A 21221-nucleotide genomic window follows, 5' to 3' on the forward strand; every position below is an offset into this window, starting at 1 on the left:
GCCTAATCAGAGCTGGACAGGGCCATGCCAGTTCAGGAGCTCCAACGGCACATCTTGTCCTACTGGCATTACAACATGGAGGGGAGAAAACCTGAGATTTGGGCACTACCAAAAGTGCCCGATATGTGCTCAGCATTGTGCCCGATATGTGCCCGATATGTGCTGGGCATTGCGACAATACCCAAGGGAGAGATGTAGAAAACCTTCTGAAGAGTTTGTTGTCCATAGCAACCAATGAGCTTCTAGCTATCATTTATCAAATATATTCTTTAAAATGATAGCTAGAACCTGGTTGGTTGATATGGGCATTGTATGGGGGTCACTGGGATGCTCCTTGGGCATTGTATGGGGGTCACAGGGATGCTCCTTGTATTGAATATCTCTCACTGGAATGGTAGACAGAGGCATTGTGATTTATTTTTTATTTTACACTGTAAGGAAAAATGTGAGACCAGTGGGTATTCAGCAATGGATGAGACCCCAGTAAGAATGATTTATTTTATAATGACCTTTTACCAAGTTGGTGCTAATCTTTGGAATTCCCTGCTGTTGGATTAAGTAGTAGTAATCATTTAATGTGTTTACTTGTCATACTGGTGTGCTGCCTACCAGTGCAATGCCTCACCCACTGGTGTGATCTCCACCTACTGTGACAGGATCCTTCTGCTGGTGCTGTGACTGCCTACCAGTGCAATGCCTCACCCACTGGTGTGATCTCCACCTACTGTGACAGGATCCTTCTGCTGGTGCTGTGACTGCCTACCAGTGCAATGCCTCACCCACTGGTGTGATCTCCACCTACTGTGACAGGATCCTTCTGCTGGTGCTGTGACTGCCTACCATGCTGCATTGGCTATGATTACTACCATTGTGGCTAATGCTAACAATTTGCTAAACCTCAGTTTGTGTTGGACCCCGCTTAAAGCTGACTTACTTCAACCTACATGAGGTCACTTTTCATATATTTCCAGGGCCACATTAAGTTCTCAATTCGCCCCTGACTGGCATGGAAGAAACATGAATGATAAATCAAAGTAAATGTACCAGGAGGGTATTGACAAGCCATTAGAAAGTTATCGGAAGGCGGAAACCCTTTTTAACATTATCTTATACTGGGAATTTTTTACCCTGTTTCCAAGAAAAAGACATTGGCAATTATTAATTTAACTTGTTAATTAAGTGAAAAGGAGACATGATATTTTCCATGAGATGTATCAAACTGCAGAGAGAGATAAAGTTTGGTATTTGTCCAAAGCAAATGATGCTTCTAACTACAGGTATCATTTCATGTACTGTACTAGATAAGTGACAGAAGATGATTGGGTGCTTTGGACATCTCCACTTTATCTCTCTCCAAGACTTGATACAGCTCCCCAAGAGCGCTGTATATAAAACATATGTCTCGCTGCTATACAGCAGGTCAGGAGCACCAGAAGGACAGTAGAGTAATAATTTGCGGACCCTGTGAAATTAGCATGCAATAAAGAACGGAGACTCAGTCAATGAATACATAAAACATTTTTTAGTTTATAATATAAAAAGTTTATTATGAAGAATATTTAACAAATAATATTTGCGAGACATCTCCGAAAACAGTCAGTTTTGGAGACTACCCACAAATATTAAACAGGCCCTGAATGTATGTATTGGGGACTGCAATGGATATCCTATTTTGAACACAAAAGCAGCCACCAAAAGATTCTACAGCAGTTGGTAAACTGCGAAACTCACCAAGCTCCAGAATGCAAAGCATTTCTGAGCTTGGCCCGGCAGCTAATGCCATTTCTAAATGGCGTTTGTAGCCCGTGGGCTACATTATGCAATTCTTTCATCCTTGGGATCCCTCTGCATTACTGTCTGCTCTCACATATGCAATCTGACGAATGCACATGTGAAGTAGCACAGCAGGGGTCTAAACCCAGAAGTAAAGTGATCGCATTAACGATTATTTTACTTCTTATACATTGCAGGGACGGACATGAGATTGATTGTGGCATAAAAGCTACACCTCTGGACTCACGAAGAGTCATCCTTCAGCACTCAGGAGAGGAAAACCCCCTTGGGGGGAAACCTCTGGGGAACCATGGCCTCAGGATCACCCTTCCCTCTGGGCATTAAGGGGTGTACTAATAGGGGGATCAGTATGATATCCCGGCGCATGGGATCCTGGTGATCATAATACTGATGCCGGGATCCCAGTGCAAAAAAGACCGACGGGGTGAGCAGGGACGTCAGAACATTTATTGGCTGAGGAGGGGTCAAGATAGATCCTCATTTGGTTCCCCCTGGGGATGGAGCCACCAGGGAGGAGGAGGCCATACTACGGGGACAAAATGGAGGCAGGAGGCAGCACCATGGTGGGGAGGAGGTGGGAAGAGAGAGGGAGTCTGTCAGGGAAAGAAACGGAGAGAGAGAGAGAGAGAGACTAAGGGGGTCATTCCGAGTTGATCGTAGCTGTGCTAAATTTAGCATGGCCACGATCATGAACTCAGACATGCGGGGGGACGCCCAGCACAGGACTAGTCCGCTCCGCATGTCAGTGCCGCCTACCCCCCACAGAAGTGCAAAGGCATCGCACAGCGGCAATGCCTTTGCACTTCAAGAGTAGCTCCCGGCCAGCGCAGCTTTAGCGCTACTCTTCGCTCCCCGGCCCGCAGTGGCTGCGTGTGACGTCACGCAGCTGCTGCGGGCCACTCCCCGCACGGTCAGGCCATGCCTGCGTTGGCCGGACTGCGCCCACGAAACGGCAGCCAAACACCGCCGTTTCGCCTCCTCCCGCCCATTGACCACCTCTGCCTGTCAATCAGGCAGAGGCGATCGTAGTGCAGCGACGGGCGGCCATGCGCCGGCGCACTGTGGCGCCGGCACATGCGCATTTCTGACCCGATCGCACCGCTGCGAAAAACTGCAGTGTGCGATCGGGTCAGAATGACCCCCTAAGAGAGGAGAGAGTGTTAATAAGAGAGAGAGTGTGTTAGGGAGAGAGTGTGTTAGAGAGAGAGAGAGAGAGAGAGAGAGAGAGGGGAGTGTTAGAGAGAGAGAGAGAGAGAGAGAGAGAGGAGAGAGTGTTAGGGAGATAGAGAGGAGAGAGTGTTAGGGAGAGAGAGAGAGAGAGGAGAGAGTGTTGGGGAGAGAGTGTTGGGGAGAGAGAGTGGAGAGAGTGTTAGGTAGAGTGAGAGGAGAGAGAGTGTTGGGGAGAGAGAGTGGAGAGAGTGTTAGGTAGAGTGAGAGAGGAGCGAGAGTGTTAGGGAGATAGGAGAGAGAGTGTTAGGGAGATAGGAGAGAGAGTGTTAGGGAGAGAGAGAGGAGCAAGAGTGTTAGGGAGAGAGGGAAGAGAGAGTGTTAGGGAGCTATAGGTAATGGGAGGGATACTATACTGACGTATACCTGCCTATACTTGCCAAAGGTCAACTGCTGTGTAGACTAAAGATAAAAAAAACATTGTTAGTGGATGAACAAGCAGAGACACAAACTGCAAACAGTGGTGTGTTTGTGTAGAGAGGAAAATCTCTCTATGTAAATATGTTACTGTAACTATTACGGACATGGAAAATGCCTAAAATAAGGACAGTTAACCCAAAGGGCCTATTGTTTTTATACAGTACACACATTGTGGGGGGATAAGTATGGGAAGGCTCAAATTTATACTTTGCAATGGGAAGGGGGGACGAACACCCTAGCCCGCCCCTGCCCCCACACCATCTGTATGTCCTTTACTGAGCTGCCCCTTCTGCATGTTTTGTATTGTCCACTCTCCCCCACCATAGTCTCTGTTTTGTACTGTGCTCTCAATACCCCCCACCACACACACACAATTATACAAATATGGTAACTTACCTCCTGCATGTTATCCTCCAGTCCTTACTGCCTCAGCGACCCCTCCCGTCGTCTTCAACTGACACTTTGCAGATATCTTTGTCGGTCACCCGACACTCTGCAAATCTCTTTGCCAGAATTTTGCCAGATGATGATCTAAACAACCAAAATTTCAGACATGCTATGTGTATAATTGTACTAGTACATTTTGTTGTGTACTTTCAATGTTATTTATTTGCAATTTATCTATTTTATTGACTTTTTTCATCTAAAACCAAGATCCTGTCTCATAGAGACCCAAGTCATCTGCTCCTGATTTTATTTTCCCTAGTGTTAGGACAATGTTAGTATCATACAATACTCACAGTGTGCAGGTTACAGTCATAATGACAGAGCTACTGTAACTATCCTTTATATTACAAATGAAACTACGTGTATAAGGGACACTACTACTGTAGGCATTATGTGTATAAGGGGCACTACTGCTGTGCGCATTATGTGTATAATTGCTACCAGTACTGTGTGCATTGTGTGTAAGGTACACTTCTGTGGGCATTATGTGTATAAGGGGCACTACTGTGGACATTATGTATAAGGAGCACTACTATGGGCATTGTGTATAAAGCATTATGTATAAAGGGCACTACTGTGTGGCATTAGGTATACAAGGGCCACTACTGCTGTGGACATTATGTGCATATGGGGCAATACTACAGTGGACATTCTGTGTATCAGTGGCACTACTACTGTGGGCATTATTTGTATGGGGTATTACTACTGTGGGCATTATGTGTGTAATGGGCACTACTGTGTAACGTAATGTGACTAGGGTGCGCTACTGTGTGATGTAATATGAATAAGGGACACTGTGTGGCGTACTATGAATCAGGGGCACTACGTGCGGTGTAATGTGACTAAGATTGTTCTTTTGTGTGTCGTAATTTAAATTGGGAGTACTATTGTGTGGCCACGCCCTCTCTTTGTGAGATCACACCCCTTCTTCGTGAAGCTCGCTGTCACTTTACAAAGTATGGAAGGGCTCAAATCTATAGTTTGCAAGGGGGCGCTGATCACCCTAGCACTGCCCCTGCCCATCAAACACCATCTGTATGTCCTATACTGAGCTGCCCCTTCTGCATGTTTTGTATTGTAATCTCTTCCCCACCGTACTGTAGTCTCTGTTTTGTACTGTGCTCTCAATACCCCCCACCACACACACAATTACACAAGTATGGTAACTTACCTCCTGCATGTTGTCCTCCAGTCCTTGCTGTCTCTGTGACCCCTCCCGTCGTCTTCAGCTGACACTTTGCAGATCTCTTTGCCGGTCACCCGACACTCTGCAAATCTCTTTGCCAGAACACTGACAGATGATGAAAAAACACGAAAGACTATCCTTAAGCATAGTACTAGTTTAAGTACAATAGAAATAGAAGTACAATAAAATGTCCATGAGTCAACCACTTTTCCAATTTTCCTTTTACCAAACATACTTTAAAATTGATCAATTTGCCATTTATCTATTTTATTTACTTTAATCCCAAAGCAAGATCCTGCCTCATAGAGACTTATCTGCATCCCCTGTATGTGTGCTTATCCTCCATACTGCCCTCTTTATTTCTGTAACGCATTCCTTCCTGATCTTCTCCTAATTATGTGTCCTTGTACCTATATTCCCTGTTCTATCTTGTCTTGCCTTTCAGTGGACTACACTGCACTCTGTCTTCCTTACCCCTCTCTATCATACCCTGCTATGTAGGACTCACCTCCTCCTACCTGTCTTCCTGCATGGTGACTAGAAACTTCAGCAGCTGTAGATAGAATGTAATAGGATGAAGTATTGTGATGTCCCAGGCTAGTGATGTCACAGGCTAGGTGTGTAATGTCACAGTAACCAGCTGCAAATCTACCAAGTTACAGCTATCTTACATATGCATTTTATACATCAATTATAACTGGATTTACATGAATTTCTATTGAGACTACTGTAGAAGATGAAGTATAAGGCAATGTGGTACAGAGTGCCTCAAGATATAGGTAAAGGGGAAATATAAGTGAAAGGGATTTCTAGACTAAATCACCACATATATTTTATAGGGAAATATAGCTCTCTATCTCACAGGCTGAATTAATCATCTTCCACTGTGTGTGTGTGTGTGTGTGTGTGTGTGTGTGTGTGTGTGTGTGTGTGTGTGTGTGTGTGTGTATTTATATATACTAATATATATATATACAAATGTCTCGATTTTTGTGGGGCAGCTCTGTTTTTTGAGACTGTCCCGGTGTCCCACCCACGGGCCGCAGTGGCCTGCGTGGGGGGGTGTCAGTTGGGAGGCTCCTGTCAATTGTTCCTCTGCTGTAGGGCTGTGTGCTCAGCCCACAGCGCATAGGAACAGGCTCTAGCCCTATTTTATGTGTGGATGGAGGGGGAGGGGAAGGTGGGGGAGCACCAATTATCTTTCTGGCACAGGGCACCAAAATGTCTAGTTACGGCTCTGACCATGTGTTACCCTATTCCCCCCTGTGCCATGTGTTACCTTGAGCCATGTGCTATGTGTTACCCTGTGCTCCCTTGTACCATGTGTTACCTTGTACCCTTCTGTGCAGTGTGTTACCCTGTGCTCTCCTGTGCCATTTGTTACCCAGTGCTATGTGTTACCCTGTGTCAAGTGTTATCTTGTGCCCCCTGTGCCATGTGTTACCCTGTGCTCCCCTGTGCCATGCGTATCCTGTACCCCCCTGTGCTATGATTTATGCTATGTCATATGTTTCCCTGTGCCCCATTGTGCCATGTGTTAACATGTGCCCCCGTGTGCTATGTAGTACTCTGTGGCACACTGAGGAGGCAGTTTGTTCTGTGAGTAGGGGGCTGTAAGGAGGCAGTGTGTACTGAGAGGAAGGGGGCTGTGTGGAGGCTGTGTGATCTGTGAGGAGGGGGCTGTAAGGAGGCAGTGTGTACTGAGAGGAAGGGGGCTGTGTGGAGGCTGTGTGTTCTGTGAGTAGGGGGCTGTAAGCACGCAGTGTGAACTGAGAGGAAGGGGGCTGTGTGGAGGCAGCATGATCTGTGAGTGGGGGCTGTAAGGAGGCAGTGTGTACTGAGAGGAAGGGGGCTGTGTGGAGGCAGCATGATCTGTGAGGTGGGGGCTGTAAGGAGGCAGTGTGTACTGAGAGGAAGGGGGCTGTGTGGAGGCAGCATGATCTGTGAGCAGGGGGCTGTAAAGAGGAAGTGTGTACTGAGAGGAAGGGGGCTGTGTGGAGGCAGCATGATCTGTAAGGAGGGGGCTGTAAGGAGGCAGTGTGTACTGAGAGAAAGGGGGCTGTGTGGAGGCAGCATGATCTTTGAGGAGGGGGCTGTAAGGAGGCAGTGTGTACTGAGAGGAAGGGGGCTGTGTGGAGGCAGCATGATCTGTGAGGAGGGGGCTGTAAGGAGGCAGTGTGTACTGAGAGGAAGGGGGCTGTGTGGAGGCTGTGTGTTCTGTGAGTAGGGGGCTGTAAGGAGGCAGTGTGAACTGAGAGGAAGGGGGCTGTGTGGAGGCAGCATGATCTGCGAGGAGGGGGCTGTAAGGAGGCAGTGTGTACTGAGAGGAAGGGGGCTGTGTGGAGGCTGTGTGTTCTGTGAGTAGGGGGCTGTAAGGAGGCAGTGTGAACTGAGAGGAAGGGGGCTGTGTGGAGGCTGTGTGTTCTGTGAGTAGGGGGCTGTAAGGAGGCAGTGTGAACTGAGAGGAAGTAAGGAGGCAGTGTGAACTGAGAGGAAGGGGGCTGTGTGGAGGCAGCATGATCTGTGAGAAGGGGGCTGTAAGGAGGCAGTGTGTACTGAGAGGAAGGGGGCTGTGTGGAGGCTGTGTGTTCTGTGAGTAGGGGGCTGTAAGGAGGCAGTGTGAACTGAGAGGAAGTAAGGAGGCAGTGTGAACTGAGAGGAAGGGGGCTGTGTGGAGGCAGCATGATCTGTGAGTAGGGGGCTGTAAGGAGGCAGTGTGTACTGAGAGGAAGGGGGCTGTGTGGAGGCTGTGTGTTCTGTGAGTAGGGGGCTGTAAGGAGGCAGTGTGTACTGAGAGGAAGGGGGCTGTGTGGAGGCAGCATGATCTGTGAGTAGGGGGCTGTAAGGAGGCAGTGTGAACTGAGAGGAAGGGGGCTGTGTGGAGGCTGTGTGTTCTGTGAGTAGGGGGCTGTAAGGAGGCAGTGTGAACTGAGAGGAAGGGGGCTGTGTGGAGGCTGTGTGTTCTTTGAGTAGGGGGCTGTAAGGAGGCAGTGTGTAATGAGAGGAAGGGGGCTGTGTGGAGGCAGCATGATCTGTGAGTAGGGGGCTGTAAGGAGGAAGTGTGTACTGAGAGGAAGGGGGCTGTGTGGAGGCTGTTTGCTCTGTGAGTAGGGGGCTGTAAGGAGGCAGTGTGTACTGAGAGGAAGGGGGCTGTGTGGAGGCAGCATGATCTGTGAGTAGGGGGCTGTAAGGAGGAAGTGTGTACTGAGAGGAAGGGGGCTGTGTGGAGGCTGTGTGTTCTGTGAGTAGGGGGCTGTTAGCACGCAGTGTGAACTGAGAGGAAGGGGGCTGTGTGGTGACAAAGCTGAATATATTTGTCCTATTAAAAACACGTTAAAGGTTAAAGAACACAGTACGCAATTGGCGCAAAAAGTACCGCAAGGGTACTCCCTTAACTATACCTTAAGGAATGTACTTATACTGTAAACATTTGTGCAGTGACAATGTGTAGATGTAATGCAGTGTAACCTTGTTAGCTTAAAAGCTGTATGTGCGACTATGACGCTCTGAGAAACCTTTATGCATTTATAATAACCAATCAAATACCGGTCTAAGGTTCTAACGCCTTTAGTGAGAGAATGAACGTTCAAAAAGAATAATACAATACAAGCTATACACTACCAAAATAACATAGAATATCTAACCAAGTTACTACACATAAAATACAATAAAGACACAATTACGTTTAAGGGGGAGGGGAGAGAGAGGGGGAGAGAGAATGGCTAACAATAACAATATGACAATATGGTTGCAGAGAAGCTTACACATGTGAGGAACAATCGCTGCGCAGTTAGTCAATGCTGAGAATCTTTGTGGAGAAAATACTTGAGCTTACCCATACTGGCTGTCCCTATATACACAACCCTACAATACCGCATGGGACAGAAGCTAGACTCCATTTTGGGAAAACTCCCATGATTCCAAAGACTGCACCACATGGCTGAAAGGGGGAGGGGAAAACACCCAGCAGCAGCCATTTTACTCAAACCAACTAATCTTATTCCACATTCCAATCCAACTTCCTAGAACCATCTTATTGCATACAGTCCATGTTATATGAATCACCAGATCACAATGTAACCACACATCCCAGCCTGCCATTGCTACAAGCACATGACTACAGTAACAAAAGGAAGTATGCTTTAACTTCAAACCTTCAGCAAGATGCATCATGTAAAACTACTATAATCTGTTGTTTATCACCAACCATAAATGTATACCAGGAATGCTATGCTACAGATTGTCTACTGTTCCAATTCATTACAGATTTCATAGAGTATTATCACAAACACCCAACAATCACACAGCTGCGCAAGCCTCATTAACCTTAAGCCATTTGCATCTCCAAACCAACCACTCTATACCAATCACTTCACAACTACTCTACCTCAAACACATATTTAAAACTATTCTATGCCAATCAGCCATGAGATATTGAGATTATGATACTTAGCCTTTGTAAGGTGCCTGGTGATGATCCAGCCATGCTTCTGAGAGCTTTGTTCTGAGTGTAGCTACATTACATCTGTTCTCTGAGGCCACAAGCAACTGAACACCTCTCTCTCTAGCCAGCAACAACTTTCCTGTTTTTCCTAGTTCCTGGGGGAGGGGTCTCTCTTGCTTTGTATATGCTGATCAGGTTCAGCCCTGAAATCTGGCAAAAGGGTTGGCTTGATCATTCATTGTTCTAACAAAATGATCTTAGCTTTTATACATATAATCATATCTATCCGCTGCAATGTCCCACAACTTCACAACAAGTATCAAATTAATCTACACATCAATCTGCTTGTTTCAATATCAAACATGACGGGCGTATCTGGTTCGGTTCAAATAATACACATTCATGACATTAATTAATTAGCTAATTTTAAATCTCCATGATGTCTGGTGCTTGATATTATTATAATTATGTACTGTATGAAATAAGTGTCGAATCCATCTCTGTGCCATGTCCATGTAAATGCGTGTGTTACTATATATTTCTGTGCTCGCTGCGCATATTTGCAAGTATAGCGACTTAATTGTGTGCAGTTTGTATGTTCTCTCTATGTAATATTTTTGACTTTGACAGTCCACCCTTTGGCAGTCACCAATAACTGCCACTTCCTAAAACATTTCAAAAAGAGAAAAATATATGTCATATGTAAATACATTTCTATGATTGGGTAAGGGAGGAGAGAAGAAGGTGGGAAAAGGGTATGACCTAGTGAGATAGCAGAAGCATGTGTGTATGAATCCATGTTTGGGGGGTCATGTGTCATCGTGCCGTACGTGTTTTAAATCAAGCTTCGAGGTATTGCGAAGTATACATTTGAATTCCTTCTTATCCCGCGGTACGGGTCTGTGGATGGGCTGTCAAACTTTACCGAGCTCTTTTCGGATTTTGGTTGCAACAAAATGGGGGAGCACATTTTAGTTGATGATACATGAATGGGGGAATATGTGATTGCTGATATCTGTGCCTGTATTCCCTATCGACTATGTGTGTCATTACCTGAAGGTTGTAGAAATGAAGATAAAGAACAATTATGGTAAATGCAGTGGTATTCTATGTCAGGTTAATGAACATTTGTCGGCTGAAGTCTTGTCTGGTATCTGTTGAATGCAGTCTTCTTTGGGCTTTTGCCAACGAGTGCGAGCAAAAGCTTTGTCAATGTCCATAGACTTACAAAAGTGTTGGGCTAGCGTAAATTTAAAATTTCTAGGGAAACTGGGGGTCTATGGCATAGTTCATCAATTATCTGTGTATAAGGTTGTCAAAACTTCTTCTTTAATCCATCAGTTGTCTGTATACAGGCTCGTCAAATTCCTCGTCCAAGTGGGTCTTTTTACCTTGGAGAAAACGGAAAAACAGGTGAAAGAAACGGACCGTATAATCGCATTTTCATCACATCATTGTCTCTACCGTTGGGTCATAAATCAAATCCATTGGAATTACAGTTTCCTCACTCCTTAGACTCATTACCCTGGTACTACGTTTGCACTTCATTAAAGCCTGACCGCATCTAAATATCAAGCCAATCGATATGACAACACCTAAGATACATAGAAGAAACTTCCCAACATCCATTATGACTCCTTGAGCCCATTCTCCTAAACCAGAGAACCAATTTCGCGGGTTCAACCATGACACCCAACCAGTCAGCTCATTACCCACAGCAGCAAGGGTGAGATTGTGTCTCCTGCGAAATTCCCACTTTAATTGGAGAATATCGTCCATCTTTTGGTCTATGACCTCGACCGGGTCCTCGGTGCTATTCGTAATATATGTGCAGCATTTCACGCCGTACTGCGTTGCCAGTGTGACACAATATCCACCTGTCACTGCTGTGAGATAATTGAGAACCATTCTATGCTGTACCAGTTCTGTTTTATAAGCTTGAAGTCCCCTTCCAGTATACCTAAAAGTGTCGTCATACATTTCAGTGATATTGTCTAACAAATTTGCAAGCGCATATATATATATATCTATAATTCAGCACTCCTCTAGCGGTGCGAGTGAAATCTAATGCGAGTAGAACCTGAATCCCGGTGGATTCGTGGATCATGTCAGAGGCCGAATGCTCTGTCCTTTCTGTCAGTTGCCTTTTAACTACGTGCTCGTAATGAGTGTTAGTATAAGGAGCTTGGGCACCACGGTGTATATCTTTCATTTTGGTATGCGATACAGTCATTACTTCTGGCAATACTTTTCCAATATAACACAATCCTTCTGAGTTTGGGGCGAGCCGCTCATACGCCTTTCTCCCGCATATGAATTATGCATCATCGGGGAGAACATATGGGAACCGAGTATGTCATTACCATGTTACACATTTTCCATGTGAACTCTCCTAACCCTAATTCTCCCATCTGTTTAGTACACCTATCAGTTTGTACGATCTGTGCACTGTATCCTGGTGATACTTCTCCAACTCTCGTAATCCTACTTCCTAGGGTATACCTATATCGGAAAGATTTTTCTCTACTGGCTATGTGGCGTATAAGCTCTGTATCTGTAGGCATTCTATCTGCCCTATGTGAAAAGGTCCTGGTTTTGTTATTCCATGACACTTCCCAATTTCCCGGCTTTCGGGGATTGGAAATGTTAAAACATACTAGGGATCTATCCACATGATATTGGTGGAGCTTCAAACTAGGAGGACTGGAGATATTAAACCTCCTGTCCACCGGCCTCCCACCACTTAACTCAAGTATCTCCCCTACCGTTAAAGGGAATGGTACTAAGCCTGATTTGCTATGGCCTTGAGGTACTTGAAAGCATACCCAACAATCTGTCTGATTTAACACTTTACCCACTAAGGAGTGATAGTCACTCAATGGATGCCGGTCCATGTGGATATTAAAACTGGACTGACATTTCTTGATGCACCCATCCTCTACTACACTGTCACAGAGTCTACAGATACAGTTCTTTTTTTCAGCTAACAATCCTTCACAATGTTTACAAATAACATGGCTGCTAGATCGTTTCCGGTACTCGCCTTTGCTTGGTGATTGTGTTGCTATTGGAAATTTACACCTCCGTCTCAGTCATCAGAAACCCATTCTGGATCCTTTCTCGACCTCACTGGTACTCTCACCGAAACAGACTGCTCTGGTCAACATCAGGGTCAACATGAAAATCCATATCACAGTCTCTTGAGGCGAGTCCATCTTACAGGAGGAGAAAAGGAGAAATTTGTAATGGGGGTACAGGAAAACAGTTTGAGGGGGAGAGAAACTTGTTACGATAATAAGTTCTCTAGTCTTGTTGTTCTTCTTGTTCTGCTGTCATCTCAAAGGTGCTGTCTCTCAGTCTTCCAAACGAACATTCTGGTGATGCAATATTCCTTCCCAACCAGCGATCTTTCTGTAAGGAGCAAAAATCTTGCATTACCATTTGTCTAACTGATGTGTGACATACCATCTTTAAAACATGAAAACATGAGTGAGAAGAGAGAAAAAAAAAAAAAAACAAATGAGAGAGAGAACAATTCATATATATATATATATATATATATATATATATATATATAACATAACACATCAATAAACAACAACAGGAAAAAAAACATTTTTCAAACATTTTAAAACATTGTCAGATCATCAGGCTGTCATATCTACATGTCCAATGGTTTCCTTGCGCAGTCCCTCCCACCAGCACCTCCATACTCCACCCTCTGTATCTGGCCAGGATACATTGATGCGGATAGGTCATGCTGGGGTTTGGTAGACTTCTGCAAAGACCAAGCAGATATGCAATGTTTGAGTCCTATCAATAATCGTCAGAGATGGGGAGAGAAAAGAAACATTTCACAGATACATTTACAACGTTTCACCCGGTCATTCCTGTGTCTTCAGGGAATGACCTCCCAATTTATTAACTGTTACCTCAGGCTTACCATCAGTCCTAATGATCACCTTTTATAATTTGGTGTGTCATATTCATGCTCATATTCATGTCTAGGGGGTCTGACTTTATGTTTGCTGTTGCAGTTACTGGCATAATGCCCTTCTCTTTTGCACAGATCACAAACCCTGGGCTTCCTCCAAGTGTCAGTGAAGTGGGGTCTTGGTTGATTTGATGCCTCCTCAAACGCTTGGATGCTCATCACCATCAACCGCTTTCCCTGTACCTCCCTGATTCCTTGGATACCATGATTATGTCGTTGTCTAGGGAGTTGATATACCTTCTGTGAATCTTTGATCATACACTTAGATCTTTCCTAGGATCTGGGAAATCAGACATGATTGATCTCAATTCTGTCCGGGACCAGGGATGGCGCATTGCACTGTCCTTGACGGGAATGATTCCCTGATCGTCAGTCTTCCCATTGGGGACTGTGATCACCCTGACAGGACTAAATTCAATTACATCACCTTGTGTTGGTCTTACAATATGGGGTACATTTGTTTGTGCGTGATATAAAACATTGTACGTACCTGTGGACACGACCTCACCTGACCCTCCGTTAGGGGGTTTGATTATTGCCTTTACCGATTTGGTCGCGTCCACCTGGATGTCTTGTGTGATGGCTGCTGGAAGGGGTGCCGACATCGGGCTGGGCTCACTTTCTTGCTGGTAATCCTGAGGGAAGTTTAACATGGGGTGCGACTTGCACAGGTTAACATTTGTGATTTTTATAAACATTATTACATTTGTTACTTTCATTCTTAATACAGTTACTAAGTGCATTTTTATCGTACAACATTGTGCCATTTCTCTGCAACCATAATCCTCTCCATTGCCATGTCTCTCTTCCCAAGATGAGGGTCAGATATGTAAGTTAAATTTCTTTGCATTTCACTTTCCTGTTGCCATAACTGTAAACAATCATAATGTCTAATTCGTTGCTTCCAGGATTTTATGAGACAGATCCTTCGCCTTAAATTATGCAGTACCTCTGAGTCAAAACTACCTATCCCAGGAAATGGTGCTTTATCCCCCACAGTCATTCGTGTCCATTCATCACAAAAGGTCTCAGTGTGGGGACCATATCTTCCCCACATTACTAACCGGGCCGACCCCCGGGGCTTGAAAATCTCTGCAGCCTGAACTCTGACTGCTGAACGTCCCTGTGTTGTGCACTTGGCTTCCATTGTGGACCTCTTTAACACAGAAAAACTTCCTAAAATGCACCAAACACAGACGTCTACGGTGGAAGTTACCCAAGCTCTTCCACCAGCTTCTTCTGCTCCGAGTACAACGAATCCGCCCCTTTTAGCAGACACGTGTAACCGTTACAGGCCCTATCTCTAGAGATTTTCCTGAGAGACCAGTGAAAATTCCCTTCTTTACACAAATCACGCTTGCATGTGCTCCCTACAACACGTATGAGGGCAAGATTTACGCATGGATATACTACCTCATATCACGTTGCGTTATTGGTCACACATACAACCGTGCGGTCCAATCGTACCACTTATAGACACTTGTTGCCCATAAATGGTAGGATCATTGGAGTCTCCCTACTGTGCTCCAAAACAGCCGGAGCGTAATACCACGAAAACTTTATCACACTCCGTCGCACGTTTTCACCAAGACCGTGCACGCACGTTTTCACCTAGACCGTGGTCATCACGTATTCACCTAGACCGTGATTCACCAAGATTTACTTCACCAAGATTTCACCAAGACTTCACCAAGAGGAGTTCAATACACTCATACCGTTTTCAACCCACACTAACATTCTATAGTTTTCTGATCAGAAAAATCATTTCCCGTAATCTGATAGCTCTCCCCAGAGGCATTACAGTAAAGTAAGGTATTTAAACTAAATTTTGGAAACTGAACAAATGTGTGCTATTATCGCGTGGCTATACTATACCGCCCCCACTAAAACAATGCTATTGTGTGATTTGAGTTTCGGTGGGCGTACCCAGACGCTCCGTTGCGTCGACCCTTTTGTTAGAGACACGTGTACGCTTGCCACAAAAATACAATTAGCACGTTTATCAATGTAGATGATCTTTAACTGTAATCATCTACCGAGCACCACACAGGTCTCTCCTTGTATCTCAGGCAAAGCTGTGTGTGTGTTTTACAAATTACCCCTTAATGTATCATTTTTACTCTTTAAGTACCAATAGCAACAAATCTTTCTCAGCACGTTATCAATTATGAAATGGCAACCAGGAAAGTGAGATGTGAAGATTACACAAATGAACATGCAATTCTAAATTTAATCTAATAACATACATTGATGTAAGCACATGCATATAGATATTTTGACCTTATTCAGTGCTTCTAATTTGCATATGAATTGCTTTTTAACTACAGTAACTCTGTAAAGGCGATTTATTTCAACACTGCTAGGGAACAAAACCAGTCACACAGGTTCATTTGCATTTCAATGGCCATCCTGCACCAAGCATAGTAGGGTGGTAAGGAAACCAAAAGAAAAAAAAACAAAAAACTTTGTTTTATCTGTGTATCGTTCTTAAATCAAATACTCATTCCACTATTAACTTATATCAACCTCTATCTGAACCACTCATGATTGACCATGATATAGATTAAATAAATTCATTAAAAAAAAAACTCATTAAATGATGATTTCTTTTTGACAATGGATGGCTGATTATTTCCTGAGTCAACTGAAAATCAGCCGCTTAGGGAAAAAAAAATTTGACCTTCCCAAAATGGTCGCTGCTCCTCCCCCTTTCACCTCCATGAGGTCCACACAAAATGGTGGACAGACCATGCTGCTTCTTGTCACAAAGAAAGTCATCATTCAAACTCCTAAAGTTATTCTAGGCCTGAGTTTTTAAAAAAAAAACTATATCAAGGCTATGCAGCAACTTTTAAATGTACTTTTAAACCTACTTAAACAGATAAACCATCCAATCTGCGTGTGCAGTTGGCACCAAATAGAAATAAAAAAACAGATTTTCAAAGACAATAACGTACTGTTCTTACCTTCCAGTTCCCGAATTCCCTCAGCACTCCTTACCAAGTGAAGCAGGCGCTTATCTGGTCAGCACTGCGAGGGATAGCACCTTCCCGCCTTTTGCTGATCGATAATGTCTGCTAAAGTTACCTAGTGCAGATATGTGAAGACCGGAGGAGACCCCACTTGACAGAGCTGAATATATTTGTCCTATTAAAAACACGTTAAAGGTTAAAGAACACAGTACGCAATTGGCGCAAAAAGTACCGCAAGGGTACTCCCTTAACTATACCTTAAGGAATGTACTTATACTGTAAACATTTGTGCAGTGACAATGTGTAGATGTAATGCAGTGTAACCTTGTTAGCTTAAAAGCTGTATGTGCGACTATGACGCTCTGAGAAACCTTTATGCATTTATAATAACCAATCAAATACCGGTCTAAGGTTCTAACGCCTTTAGTGAGAGAATGAACGTTCAAAAAGAATAATACAATACAAGCTATACACTACCAAAATAACATAGAATATCTAACCAAGTTACTACACATAAAATACAATAAAGACACAATTACGTTTAAGGGGGAGGGGAGAGAGAGGGGGAGAGAGAATGGCTAACAATAACAATATGACAATATGGTTGCAGAGAAGCTTACACATGTGAGGAACAATCGCTGCGCAGTTAGTCAATGCTGAGAATCTTTGTGGAGAAAATACTTGAGCTTACCCATACTGGCTGTCCCTATATACACAACCCTACAATACCGCATGGGACAGAAGCTAGACTCCATTTTGGGAAAACTCCCATGATTCCAAAGACTGCACCACATGGCTGAAAGGGGGAGGGGAAAACACCCAGCAGCAGCCATTTTACTCAAACCAACTAATCTTATTCCACATTCCAATCCAACTTCCTAGAACCATCTTATTGCATACAGTCCATGTTATATGAATCACCAGATCACAATGTAACCACACATCCCAGCCTGCCATTGCTACAAGCACATGACTACAGTAACAAAAGGAAGTATGCTTTAACTTCAAACCTTCAGCAAGATGCATCATGTAAAACTACTATAATCTGTTGTTTATCACCAACCATAAATGTATACCAGGAATGCTATGCTACAGATTGTCTACTGTTCCAATTCATTACAGATTTCATAGAGTATTATCACAAACACCCAACAATCACACAGCTGCGCAAGCCTCATTAACCTTAAGCCATTTGCATCTCCAAACCAACCACTCTATACCAATCACTTCACAACTACTCTACCTCAAACACATATTTAAAACTATTCTATGCCAATCAGCCATGAGATATTGATATTATGATACTTAGCCTTTGTAAGGTGCCTGGTGATGATCCAGCCATGCTTCTGAGAGCTTTGTTCTGAGTGTAGCTACATTACATCTGTTCTCTGAGGCCACAAGCAACTGAACACCTCTCTCTCTAGCCAGCAACAACTTTCCTGTTTTTCCTAGTTCCTGGGGGAGGGGTCTCTCTTGCTTTGTATATGCTGATCAGGTTCAGCCCTGAAATCTGGCAAAAGGGTTGGCTTGATCATTCATTGTTCTAACAAAATGATCTTAGCTTTTATACATATAATCATATCTATCCGCTGCAATGTCCCACAACTTCACAACAAGTATCAAATTAATCTACACATCAATCTGCTTGTTTCAATATCAAACATGACGGGCGTATCTTGTTCGGTTCAAATAATACACATTCATGACATTAATTAATTAGCTAATTTTAAATCTCCATGATGTCTGGTGCTTGATATTATTATAATTATGTACTGTATGAAATAAGTGTCGAATCCATCTCTGTGCCATGTCCGTGTAAATGCGTGTGTTACTATATATTGCTGTGCTCGCTGCGCATATTTGCAAGTATAGCGACTTAAATGTGTGCAGTTTGTATGTTCTCTCTATGTAATATTTTTGACTTTGACAGTGGAGGCAGCATGATCTGTGAGGAGGGGGCTGTAAGGAGGCAGTGTGAACTGAGTGGAAGGGGGCTGTGTGGAGGCAGCATGATCTGTGAGGAGGGGGCTGTAAGGAGGCAGTGTGTACTGAGAGGAAGGGGGCTGTGTGGAGGCAGCATGATCTGTGAGGTTGGGGCTGTAAAAAGGCAGTGTGTACTGAGAGGAAGGGGGCTGTGTGGAGGCAGCATGATCTGTGAGGTGGGGGCTGTAAGGAGGCAGTGTGTACTGAGAGGAAGGGGGCTGTGTGGAGGCAGCATGATCTGTGAGGAGGGGGCTGTAAGAAGGAAGTGTGTACTGAGAGGAAGGGGGCTGTGTGGAGGCAGCATGATCTGTGAGGAGGGGGCTGTAAGGAGGCAGTGTGTACTGAGAGGAAGGGGGCTGTGTGGAGGCAGCATGATCTGTGAGGAGGGGGCTGTAAGTAGGCAGTGTGTACTGAGAGGAAGGGGGCTGTGTGGAGGCTGTGTGTTCTGTGAGTAGGGGGCTGTAAGGAGGCAGTGTGAACTGAGAGGAAGGGGGCTGTGTGGAGGCAGCATGATCTGTGAGGAGGGGGCTGTAAGGAGGCAGTGTGTACTGAGAGGAAGGGGGCTGTGTGGAGGCAGCATGATCAGTGAGGAGGGGGCTGTAAGGAGGCAGTGTGTACTGAGAGGAAGGGGGCTGTGTGGAGGCTGTGTGTTCTGTGAGTAGGGGGCTGTAAGGAGGCAGTGTGAACTGAGAGGAAGGGGGCTGTGTGGAGGCAGCATGATCTGTGAGGAGGGGGCTGTAAGGAGGCAGTGTGTACTGAGAGGAAGGGGGCTGTGTGGAGGCTGTGTGTTCTGTGAGTAGGGGGCTGTAAGGAGGCAGTGTGAACTGAGAGGAAGGGGGCTGTGTGGAGGCTGTGTGTTCTGTGAGTAGGGGGCTGTAAGGAGGCAGTGTGAACTGAGAGGAAGGGGGCTGTGTGGAGGCAGCATGATCTGTGAGGAGGGGGCTGTAAGGAGGCAGTGTGTACTGAGAGGAAGGGGGCTGTGTGGAGGCTGTGTGTTCTGTGAGTAGGGGGCTGTAAGGAGGCAGTGTGAACTGAGAGGAAGGGGGCTGTGTGGAGGCTGTGTGTTCTGTGAGTAGGGGGCTGTAAGGAGGCAGTGTGAACTGAGAGGAAGTAAGGAGGCAGTGTGAACTGAGAGGAAGGGGGCTGTGTGGAGGCAGCATGATCTGTGAGAAGGGGGCTGTAAGGAGGCAGTGTGTACTGAGAGGAAGGTGGCTGTGTGGAGGCTGTGTGTTCTGTGAGTAGGGGGCTGTAAGGAGGCAGTGTGAACTGAGAGGAAGTAAGGAGGCAGTGTGAACTGAGAGGAAGGGGGCTGTGTGGAGGCAGCATGATCTGTGAGAAGGGGGCTGTAAGGAGGCAGTGTGTACTGAGAGGAAGGGGGCTGTGTGGAGGCTGTGTGTTCTGTGAGTAGGGGGCTGTAAGGAGGCAGTGTGTACTGAGAGGAAGGGGGCTGTGTGGAGGCAGCATGATCTGTGAGTAGGGGGCTGTAAGGAGGAAGTGTGTACTGAGAGGAAGGGGGCTGTGTGGAGGCTCTTTGCTCTGTGAGTAGGGGGCTGTAAGGAGGCAGTGTGTACTGAGAGGAAGGGGGCTGTGTGGAGGCAGCATGATCTGTGAGTAGGGGGCTGTAAGGAGGAAGTGTGTACTGAGAGGAAGGGGGCTGTGTGGAGGCTGTGTGTTCTGTGAGTAGGGGGCTGTTAGCACGCAGTGTGAACTGAGAGGAAGGGGGCTGTGTGGAGGCAGCATGATCTGTGAGGAGGGGGCTGTAAGGAGGCAGTGTGAACTGAGTGGAAGGGGGCTGTGTGGAGGCAGCATGATCTGTGAGGAGGGGGCTGTAAGGAGGCAGTGTGTACTGAGAGGAAGGGGGCTGTGTGGAGGCAGCATGATCTGTGAGGTGGGGGCTGTAAGGAGGCAGTGTGTACTGAGAGGAAGGGGGCTGTGTGGAGGCAGCATGATCTGTGAGGTGGGGGCTGTATGGAGGCAGTGTGTACTGAGAGGAAGGGGGCTGTGTGGAGGCAGCATGATCTGTGAGGAGGGGGCTGTAAGGAGGAAGTGTGTACTGAGAGGAAGGGGGCTGTGTGGAGGCAGCATGATGTGTGAGGAGGGGGCTGTAAGGAGGCAGTGTCTACTGAGAGGAAGGGGGCTGTGTGGAGGCAGCATGATCTGTGAAGAGGGGGTTGTAAGGAGGCAGTGTGTACTGAGAGGAAGGGGGCTGTGTGGAGGCTGTGTGTTCTCTGAGTAGGGGGCTGTAAGGAGGCAGTGTGAACTGAGAGGAAGGGGGCTGTGTGGAGGCAGCATGATCTGTGAGGAGGGGCCTGTAAGGAGGCAGTGTGTACTGAGAGGAAGGGGGCTGTGTGGAGGCTGTGTGTTCTGTGAGTAGGGGGCTGTAAGGAGGCAGTGTGAACTGAGAGGAAGGGGGCTGTGTGGAGGCTGTGTGTTCTGTGAGTAGGGGGCTGTAAGGAGGCAGTGTGAACTGAGAGGAAGTAAGGAGGCAGTGTGAACTGAGAGGAAGGGGGCTGTGTGGAGGCAGCATGATCTGTGAGAAGGGGGCTGTAAGGAGGCAGTGTGTACTGAGAGGAAGGGGGCTGTGTGGAGGCTGTGTGTTATGTGAGTAGGGGGCTGTAAGGAGGCAGTGTGAACTGTGAGGAAGTAAGGAGGCAGTGTGAACTGAGAGGAAGGGGGCTGTGTGGAGGCAGCATGATCTGTGAGAAGGGGGCTGTAAGGAGGCAGTGTGTACTGAGAGGAAGGGGGCTTTGTGGA

General features: G+C 45.8%; 1 protein-coding gene and 1 long non-coding RNA gene across 3 annotated transcripts in view; one reads left to right on the plus strand and one right to left on the minus strand.

Annotated features, from left to right (window-relative positions):
* The window catches only part of LOC134911241 (neuronal acetylcholine receptor subunit alpha-7-like), a 416671-nt gene that overhangs the window by 83276 nt on the left and 312174 nt on the right, over nt 1-21221 (plus strand). The window lies entirely within an intron of this gene.
* On the minus strand, nt 2677-5175 carry LOC134949459 (uncharacterized). Its single transcript, XR_010183167.1, has 3 exons — nt 5060-5175; nt 3838-3972; nt 2677-3423 (listed from the first exon to the last, which is right to left on the minus strand). It is a non-coding gene; the product is annotated as an uncharacterized LOC134949459 (long non-coding RNA).

This window comes from Pseudophryne corroboree, chromosome 1, assembly GCF_028390025.1.
Source record: "Pseudophryne corroboree isolate aPseCor3 chromosome 1, aPseCor3.hap2, whole genome shotgun sequence".
Lineage (NCBI taxonomy): Eukaryota > Metazoa > Chordata > Amphibia > Anura > Myobatrachidae > Pseudophryne > Pseudophryne corroboree.